Below are 9030 nucleotides of genomic sequence, written 5' to 3'. Positions count from 1 at the left end.
GATGAAAGATTAATATTCGCAGCCCAAGATACTGGAGTACAAACATGTTGGGTTACAAAGTCCATTAAACATGTGGGAACAACAGACAAATGCAGGTTCTGTAAAGCAGAACTGGAAACAGTCACATATCTTGTTTCTGGGTGTGACACCCTAATGGCAGAGTATACTGAAAAGCATAGTAATGTGGCAAGACTTTGCATTGGGGATTGAGCAAAAATTATAATATTGAAATAGGTAAGAAGGATTGGAAACATCAGCCACAAGGCATTATACAGAATGATATTTATACCACATGGGATCACCCATTACCAATGGTTCATAGTACATAGGTGTTTACTAGGCTAACGACCACAATGGGCTTTTTAAGCCTAGCCATGCACTCCAAATCTCTGACAAGTTCTGCTACCCTTGCTAAGTGTAAGCATGGGCCTGGGACATGAACCATTTACAGGTTACATGTGTCCATTAGAGACATAGGTTCCAAACCAGGGATGAATTTCTGGTTTCCCATCCAATTGTCCAAGTTATTGGTGCGTTGGGATGGTCTGTTGGCATGACTTGAGGTGTTTGGTTTAGACCATGGACATTGCAATTCTAATTGTATCGAGATGCATAATGGCTAATTTTGGGTGGTCATTATACTGTGTGAGTGAATGTGTGATGACTCTGCCCTGGCCCAGCAATCAAGGAGCCTCAATCCTCACCACTAACACCAGGGAGGTTGTCTCATAGAAGAGGAAAGGATAACAAATACAAACAGCAAAGTACAATTTCCCTTAAGTGCACACAGAGATCAAAGTCAGTCTGGGGGCTGGTTGCTCCCTTACTCTCCAGGTCCCCAATAAGACTTCCCACTGGCACAGCTATAAGGTCTAGATCTCAGCCTAGCTGGCAAGCTAACCTCCAGTACCCTCTCTGTCCCACAAGTGCTTTGTGCCCCTAGCCAGGTACCTGACATCACACACACACTTTGAGATAAGTATTTATACAACTTCGCAGACACTCCTGGGAAAGGCTGACACAGATTCTCTAGCTGTGCCCCTTTACCCAGACTATATGGTAGTAATTACTGCCACCACCAGCTTAATAATTATCAGCTACCCAAAGTTCCTTGAAAGGGTGTCCAATTATTACTGTGCAATTTTATTATCCAATTGGTAATGTGACTATTCTGTCTAAAGCTTATTAGAGTGGCTTATTACAATAAGCTCTATACATATGCAATGTACTCTAGTGCCTACTTATCTCTAAACAAATCAGCCACATGTAGAAGGTTTTAAAATATTTAATAATAAATAATTAAAAACACAAGACAATACTACTACACCACAGACATATCTAAGAGTTCAGAGATCACACAGAAACTTAAAATAATACAGTAGGACAGATCTGATGTCAAAGAAAAACACTTAATCTAACTTTCTAATCTTTAGCTATTCCTAAGAGAAAACACAGTGCTACAATCCCACTTACATACATAAAGAGCATAAGCAGTGCTGGGGTTGATGGTCCAAGGCAAAATGCTTACAGTCTCTCACTGAACAATAGTTTTTAAAAACATTAACAAACATTTCTGCCAAGGCCCTCCCAAATTACATCATTTTGACACTTAGTCTGGAGTTCCCAGGCAATCAAACTGCATTATTTAGCAAGCTAACACCTGCTCAGGAATGTACAACAATAAAAGACATTTTACATGTGCACTCTAACAATTATTCCTTAAGTTAAGACAATAGAAAGAATATGTTCAGCCAGTCGCTTCAGTACCACCGTTTAGATAATTGTAACTTCAAAGAACATTTGAAATGCTTGGCTTGGTCTTTCTTACAGCAGATGGCAATGTTGCAACAATCTTGAAGTTCACATTTTACAGTGTTTTCTGTCATTTAAGAACACAAGCCTGTAGTTTACATTTATATATACAAATGATAGAATTATGTGTCAAATTCTGTTTGACTAGCCTTCACCCATCTTTCCCCAATCTTCACATCTCTTCCCCCTTGGAGAACTCAAGCTAGTTTTTCAAGTGACCCTTGAGAAACACTGCCTGAGAGGGTTAGGTCTCTCTGGGTGTACCTCACCCCATTCCCTGTCTTGAGAGCCCATCTGCATTGGCATTGCTACTCCCACTTTGGTGCTGCACTGACATATCATATGCTCGCAACCCCAGGCTCCATCTTAGCAACTTGTCATTTTGCTGACTGACTCTGTTTAAGAGGGTTGTGATCTGTCATTACAGTGAAGTTTCTTCCATACAGATAAGGTTGAAGTTTCTGCAATTCCCACACTATAGCTAGACATTCCTCTTCTACAGCTGCATAGCATTCCTCCCTGGGTTGAAGCCTATGACTGAGATAAACCACTGGGTGCTGTTCCCCCTCTGAAGAAATCTGGCTAAGTACACCCCATATTTCGAAGCATCCACTTGCTGTAATCTGGACTGGCTAACACAGAGGGTCTTCCCAAAGCTTCTTTAAGCTTCTGAAATGCCTGCTCACATGCTGGGGTTCACACTACCTTATCTGGCCTGTTCTTCCTTGTCAGGTCTGTGAGGGGACCAGCTATGGTACTATAACTGGGGACGAACTTTTCTGTAGTACCCTGCTGTCCTTAAGAATGCTATCACCTGCTTTTTGGTAACAGGTGCAGGCCATGTCTGAATAGCTTCCACTTTGGCAGGTTCTGGCCTTATCTTATCACTCCCCACTCTATGTCCTAGGTAGGAGTCCTCTATCATACCCACCTGACATTTGCTTGACTTAATGGTCAACCTTGCCCTCTGTAGACTGCCCAGCACCTCCCTGACATGCTGAAGGTGCTCTGGTCAGGAATGGCTGTAGATGGCATTATCATCTAGGTAAGCAAGGGCACACCCTCCTGCTTCTGCTTTGATACTATCCACCAGCCTCTGGAAAGTTGCTGTGGCATTCCTCATCCCAAAGGGCATATTTGTGAACTTATACAAGCCTAAAGGAGTCACAAAGGCTGACTTTTCTCTAGCACTGGGAGTCAAGGGCACCTGCCAGTAACTCTTGGTAAACACAATGGTTGTAAGATACTTAGCCCCAACCAGCTGCTCTAGGCCCTCATCTGTCCTAGGCATGGGATAAGCATCCAACTCTGTGTGACTATTTAATTTCCTGTAATCCACACAGAACCTGGTGCTGCCATCCTTCTTTGGCACCAACACCACTGGTGAGGCTCAGGGACTGCTGGACTCTTGAATCACCCCTAGTTCCAACATCGCCTGTACCTCTTCCCTCAGAGTCTGTTTGCCTCTCTCAAGCACCCTATAAGGGGCCTGCCTAATAGGCCTCTGTGGCCCTGTATCCACCTGGTGCTGCACCAGGTGGGTGCTCCCTTGTTTCCCAGTGAACATGTCCCCAAATTCCTGCAACACTGCTTGGATTTCTTGAACCTGGGTAGGAGATAGCTAATGGGACATTGCTGCCCCTTCCACCGAGGTGTCAGCTTGAGCCTCGCTGAGGTGATCAGTCCAAAGATCTCTCTCAGACTCCTCCTGAAATCCACTGCAAATGCTCAGCACAAGGGCCTCCCTATCATGGTAAGGTTTCATCATGTTAACATGGTACAATGTGTGACCCTGCCATCTGCCTAGCACTTCCACCATGTAGTTAACATCACTTACCTTTCTTAACACCTTGTAGGGTCCCTCCCAAGCTGCTTGCAGCTTGTTGTGTCTGACCAACATGAGAACCATTACCTGCTGCCCAACAGCATACTCTCTATCTTGAGCAATCCTGTCATACCACACCTTTTTCTGTTGTTGGGCTTCTGCCAGGTTTTCCTGGGCCAAGCCCATGAGTTCCCTGAGCCTTGTCCTCAGGTTTAGGCCATATGCCACAACAGACTCCTTGTGAGATTCACACTCACCTTCCCACTCATCTCAAATTAAATCTAGAGGTCCCCTCACCCTATGCCCATAGAACAACTCAAAGGGTGAAAAACCTGTGGATTCCTGGGGAACATCTCTGTAGGCAAACAACAGATGAGGAAAATATTTGTCCCACTCCCTCTTTAACTGATCTGCAAATGTCTGTAGCATGGACGTAATTGTAGAACTTAACCTCTCAACAAGACCATTAGTCTGGGGATGGTAGGAGGTGGTCTTCGTGTGCTTCACACCACAGGACTTCCACAGACAAGCCAGCAGGTCTGTCAGGAAATTGGCACTTCATTCAGTCAGTTTTTCTTTTGGGAAACCCACTCTGCTGAAAATCTCTAACAAAGCATTTGCCACCTTCTCTGCCTCAATGGAGGACAAAGCCACTGTCTCAGGGTATTGTGTAGCATAATCCACTACCACTAGGATATACTTTTTCCCTGTGGAACTTGGGGTACTCAGAGGACCAACAATATCCCTTTAAAATGGCTCCTCAATCACAGGCAAAATCATCAAAGGAGCTCTCACCTTGTCTCCTACATTGCCCACCTTTTGGCACTGCTCACAGGTCCTGCAGTACCCTGTTACATCTCTGGAAATTCCCGGTTAAAGAAGTTTTGCATAATATGCCTCTTTGTACATTTTATGCCCATATGACCTGCAAAGGGAATATCATGGGCTATGGCTAGAAGCGCCAGATGGTAAGGTCTAGGCACTATCAACTGCTGTACTCTCTCACCTTCTAGCCCTCCCTCAGGGGTCCACTCTCTGTATAGTAACCCTTTGTCTCAGTATACAGATTCCCCTTCCCTTGAGAATCAGTTGCCTCCCTAGCTACCTGCCTCAGACCTTGCAATGTAGGGTCTGAGATCTGATCCTGTCTCAACTCTCTCCTTGTAACCCTTCCCAGCTCCCCTTCCACTGGAAGTCTGGCATCCTCTGACAGTGGTGCCTCACTGTCAGCCTGGGTACTACTACTTACCTCTATCTTTGCAGGTACCCTGTCCAAGGGAACATCAGTACCCACAAGCAGCTGTGGCTCACATTCAGTCTCACTTTAACAGAGTAGCTCCCTCCCTGAAGTAACCACCTCAGCAGTCCTGGCTGCAAGTATGCAGTCTGTCTGGGTCTCCCCCAGGCTACCAGACCCACATGCTTGTCTCCTAGCTTCACTGCATATAACTGCATAAGTACATGGTACTGCCTAATCCAAATCCTTCCCTCTCAGGACATCTGCAGGATGGTAGTTCCATACCCTGGTTGTCTCAAGACAACCCACTATTGGCATTTTGTCTTTCCCACTTACTGGCTCCCTCACCTTTGGTTCCCCACCTTGCATCCATGGACACCTGTATGCCACATGGCCCCACTGGTTGCATTCAAAACATTCAACCCTAGATCCTGGATGTGTACCTGGACTAGTGGCTTCCCCTGCTACTGGTGTATTCTGTTGGGGCAGTCTGTGCTGCCCACCATGGGTTCCTTTAGACCCATGAGCAGTACTGGGGGTCCCCTTCCTGTGCAGGTCTGCCCTGCTGGCCAGGTATAGGTCTCCATTCTTCCCCAACTTATCTGAAGTAGCACATTGTCTGTCAGCTAACCAGATCCTCATGTCCTCAGGCAAAGTGCTAAAGGCTTGTTCCTTGATTAAAAGATCTGCAAGCCCTTCAAAAGTGGTGACCTGACATTCATTCACCCAGCTAAGAAAATAAGTGCTCAGTTCAGCAACATATTCACATACATTTTCATCTGCCTTGCATCTATGCTCACAAACCTTTTTCCTATACATTTCAGGTGTAGGCTTAAAACATTGTAACAGACATTTTTTACAGCAGTATAATCAAAACAGCCAGAGTCAGGCATTTGTAATATACAAGTTACAGCTTTCCCATAGAGTAAGGGGGGTCAGGAACTGTACACAGAGCCTTTGGCCAACATTATACTGTTTGCATACCCTTTCAAACATGTGAATGAAACTATCAATATTATCCCCCTCTTTAAATTGCAGAAGAAATTTACTGACCTGTTGTGCTTCTGGGGTCAAGTTACTCCCTTCCCCATTACCTCCATGACTCTGGCAAAGATTCAACATTTCCCTCTCATGCTTTTTTTTACTCTCCTTTTCTTTGGCTTCTATCTCCAAACTCCTGGCATCCAACTCAAGTTTCCTTAGCTCAAGCTGGATTTTTAAGTCCACTGCAGAAAGGTTGAGCTTTTCATTCTCCAAGGATATTGTGTCTCCACTGCCAGTCCGATTGTCCATCGCAGAAAGGTTGAGCTGTCCATTCTCTGAGGATATTGTATCTCCACTGCCAGTCCGATTGTCCTTCGGGATGCTGTTTTCTGATGCAGCTGTAACCAAGTCTGCAATCAGGTCTGCCTTAGTCAGGATTCCATGCACCAGTCCCCTAGCTTGGCATATCTCCATCAGCTGGCTCCTTGTCAGTTTTCCATACTCCTCTGCTAACATGCTTCCTGCTCACCCTGACTAACTAAGATAACAAAAGAAATAAAACAATTGTGATCTGAACTCTGGGTATACACTGTGTGGCTGATTTAGAGTACAAAATACATTCAGAGTTCACTGTACATAAGCTACATGATTTGCTGTACCCACGCCACTACAAGCCAATTAGTATTTGCCAACTAATTAATATGTGATGTGGATATCCCATCGCTGCCAAACAGATATGTGAGGATATCCTATCCCAACCACTGCCACCAGATATGTAATAACTGTACCCTGACCCAGCAATCAAGGATCCTCAATCCTCACCACTAATACCAGGGAGGTTGTCTCACAGAAGAGGAAAGGATAACAAATACACACAGCAAAGTACAATTTCCCTTAAGTGCAACCAGAGATCGCAGTCAGTCTGGGGCTGGTTGTTCCCTTGCTCTCCAGATCCTCAATAAAACTCCCCACTGGCAGAGCTATAGGGTCCAGATCTCAGCCTAGCTGACAAGCTAACCTCCAGTACCCTCTCTGTCCCACCAGTGCTTCGTGCCCCTGACCAGGCAGCTGACACACCACACAAACTTTGAGGTAAGTATTTATACAACTTCAGAGACACTCCTGGGAAAGGCTGACACAGATTCTCTAGCTGTGCCCCTTTACCCAGACTATATGGTAGTAATTACTGCCACCACTAGCTTAATAATTATCAGCTACCCAAAGGTCCTTGAAAGGGTGTCCAATTATTACTGTGCAGTTTTATTATCTAATTGGTAATGTGACTATTCAGTCTAAGGCTTATTAGAGTGGCTTACTACAATAAACTCTATAAATATGCAATGTACTCTAGAGCCTACTTATCTCTACACAAATCAGCCACAGGTAAAAGTTTTTTTAAATATTTAATAATAAATAGTTAAAAATACAAGACAATGCTACTACTACACCACAGAGATATCTAAGAGTTCAGAGATCACACATAAACTTAAATAATACAGTAGGACAGGTCTGATGTCAAAGAAAAACACTTAATCTAACTTTCTAATCTTTAGCTATTCGTAAGAGAAAACACAGTGTTACAATCCCGCTTACATACATAAAGAGCATAAGCAGTGCTGGGGTTGATGGTCCAAGACAAAATGCTTACAGTCTCTCACTGAACAATAGTTTTTAAAAACACTAACAAACAGCTCTGCTAAGGCCCTCTCAAATGACATCATTTTGACACTTAAGTTTTCCCAGTATTCACATTACATCATTTTGACACTTAGTCTGGTGTTCCCAGGCAAACAAACTGCATTATTTAGCAAACACGTGCTCAGGAAACTACAACAATAAAAGACATTTCACATGTTCACTCTAACAATTATTCCTTAAGTTAAGACAATAGAAAGAATGTGTTCAGCCAGTCACTTCGGCACCACCATTTAGATAATTGTAACTTCAAAGAACATTTGAAATACTTGGCTTGGTTTTCCTTACAACAGATGGCGATGTTGCAACAATCTTGAAGTTCACATTTTACAGTGTTTTCTTTCATTTAAGAACACAATCCTGTATTTTACATTTATATATACAAATGATATAATTATGTATCAAATTCTATTTGACTAGGCTGGCAGCCTTCGCTCATCTTTCCCCAATCTTTACAGAATGTGTGTGTGTGTGTGTGTGTGTGTGTGTGTGTGTGTGTGTGTGTGTGTGTGTGTGTGTGTGTGTGTGTGTGTGTGTGTGTGTGTGTGTGTGTGTGCGTGTGCGTGTGGTCCCATGCAGTAATTGCTGTAACAGAAAATAATAGAGAAGTGTGGCACACAGGCACAGAGACACCTACCAGATACCCTTCTGTTTTTCAGCTGATGGTAGCAGTGTGTTTTTACTGCTACAGGTATGTGTGGTTAAAACTGGACAACTTAATTAGTCTCTGTGTCTGACTTACAAATAGTAACTAAACTTTGAAAATGAGGACAGCTCTGACTAGGAAAATTATGGGACTTTGGTTCATAGATTACTACTAGGCTAACTACCCTTGTAGGCCATTTTAAGCATAGCCAGTTACCCCACATGGGGATCAAACCCTATACCTTGTGTGTGTAAAGTAAACACCTTAACCATTATGCCAACCTCCCACCTTCAGTAAGCCACTAGGAATAATCCTTATATTCATTGTTGAAAAAAGTTAATAGAATTGCAACAAGATCCACTGAAACTTTTGCTGGGTCATTTGCAGAAGCTTAAACATAACTATGGTATAAAACACAAAGTTTATGACAGTCACTTATTTTTTATTTCTCTATTTATATAATTATCTGTCTGAAATAAAACTATTATTTGGTGGATGATACACGCTATTGCTTGCAGACATATCAACAGTTGTGAGTAGCCAATATGAATTCTTATAAACAAGCAGAACACAGTTTCTAAAATATTTTGACTCCTGCATGCTATGGATTGGTGCAAGCATTTTCTAACATTATTAACTGTGAAAGTGCTATTCAGATGGCATGAATAAGAACAGACATGAGTGAACACTGTTATTGGCACACCGCACAGACAGTTCTGTCTGATGCCTATTGTTATGCATAGGTGACTAACTAAACCTTGCAGGGAAGGAAATGTGATACTGTGGCTTACAGAAGGATGGAAAATGGGAGAAGTACCTTGAAAAGGAACT

The sequence above is a fragment of the Protopterus annectens genome, chromosome 7.part0, assembly GCF_019279795.1.
Source record: "Protopterus annectens isolate FY-2018-M chromosome 7.part0, PAN1.0, whole genome shotgun sequence".
Lineage (NCBI taxonomy): Eukaryota > Metazoa > Chordata > Ceratodontiformes > Protopteridae > Protopterus > Protopterus annectens.
The sequence above is the reverse complement of the archived record's forward strand: the minus strand, read 5'-3'. Positions refer to the sequence as shown.